The 1414-nt window shown below is 39.1% G+C and overlaps 1 protein-coding gene across 2 annotated transcripts in view; it reads right to left on the bottom strand.

Moving 5' to 3' along the window:
* Positions 1–1414, bottom strand: part of cep89 (centrosomal protein 89kDa) — a 111780-nt gene that overhangs the window by 91525 nt on the left and 18841 nt on the right. The window lies entirely within an intron of this gene.

The following is a 1414-nucleotide window of genomic DNA, read 5'->3' as shown; positions in this document are numbered from 1 at the left end:
GCCGGTGAGTGTATATAGGGGCCATTTTAAATAAGTGTCTGAATGGCTAGTGGATGAAAAAGTAGTGGACTCAAAATTTCCCACAATGCACCTTGAAAAGTAGTGCACATACATGGTGACTAGATGAGCAGATATATCCTGGAATGCTTTGTAAGAGCTCTTCTTGCAGAGCATCATGGGATTTGATTTTGGGGTGAGAGAGAACAGAGATGGCAAAGGAACCATGCAGAGAGTCTGAGTCATGTGACCAACAGGGAGTGAAAAGTAGTGATTATCTGTCCAAACAGTCGGTTATCTGAGTTCACCATGAAGTCATTTGGACATTTGGACACAGCCTTGTATCAGCATGCTAGCTCCAGCTCCATCTGCCTTTCTGTGGGACTGCCCGCAAACCCACTTTAAGTGTTTTGCCGCCACCTAAAGGGCTGGAGTGAGAAATTTAGTAACTTATTCCTGTTAAATGTGATGTAGCTAAAATGTCTCTGCAATTTAAAAATTCAGATTTGTTATACTATGTTTATTGCGAATGCAATGAATTGCCCAGCCCTGACCGTGACCCCCCCCACCCAGGGAAGTTTCAAACGAAAGGTTTGCTGCTCCACCCAGCTTGTGTGATGCTGTACCAGATACTGACAGCCTGGATGCATCCATATACATCTAAGATCAACAATGAACTTCAGACAAAAAGAAGAATAAACATTTTGTATCCCACTTTTAATGATGACATCTATGGCTGCCTTTTCATGCTACCATGAAAATATGACTGAAGCAAATAAAAAGCCATACATTCTGTCGTCTAACAATGTTAGCTCCCTTTATTATCTTCTTTCTTTCATTGTTTCTCCTTTTTCCTGTTTTTCCTGTTCTACTTACATTGCAGTGTCCATATAACCTGCAATAGTCCCTGCATAATTATAATAAAGCTAAATACATGCATACCGGTAAGTTAACACTAATGGTGATAGCCATATCGCTTCACTTGTGAAAGCAAAATCTGTTGGGCCCTTTTTTGGCATTAAAACAATTATTCTTTTTGCCACATTGCCAGACAGGACAATGAAAAAAAAAAAAATGAAAAATGTGATCAGGCGTTTGCTGATTTTTGAAGTGTCGCCTAAAGGGCTTGACTGACTTTTGATGTGCTCTGCAGTCCATGACTCTCTTGTTTTGGCTGGTTTGTTGCCCTTTACTCTTTCAGTTTTTTTTCTGATGATGTTTTAAGTCTGGACATATTGTTTTATTACTTTAAACTCTAAATCTTTCCTCAACTTTCTCCCTGATCTGTCTGCTGTGCATCTCGTTATTCATCTTCTGTTTGTTCGTTATTAATAATCCTATGAAGCCTCTCTATGTTGTACGGAAGAGGATTAGGGCCACTGGAAAAAAAAAATAAAATTAACTGATTGTTAAATTT

This window comes from Cyprinodon variegatus, unplaced genomic scaffold (assembly GCF_000732505.1).
Source record: "Cyprinodon variegatus isolate N-32 unplaced genomic scaffold, C_variegatus-1.0 Scaffold114, whole genome shotgun sequence".
In the NCBI taxonomy this organism is placed as follows: Eukaryota; Metazoa; Chordata; class Actinopteri; order Cyprinodontiformes; family Cyprinodontidae; genus Cyprinodon; species Cyprinodon variegatus.
This window is presented reverse-complemented; position numbering and strand designations above follow the sequence as displayed.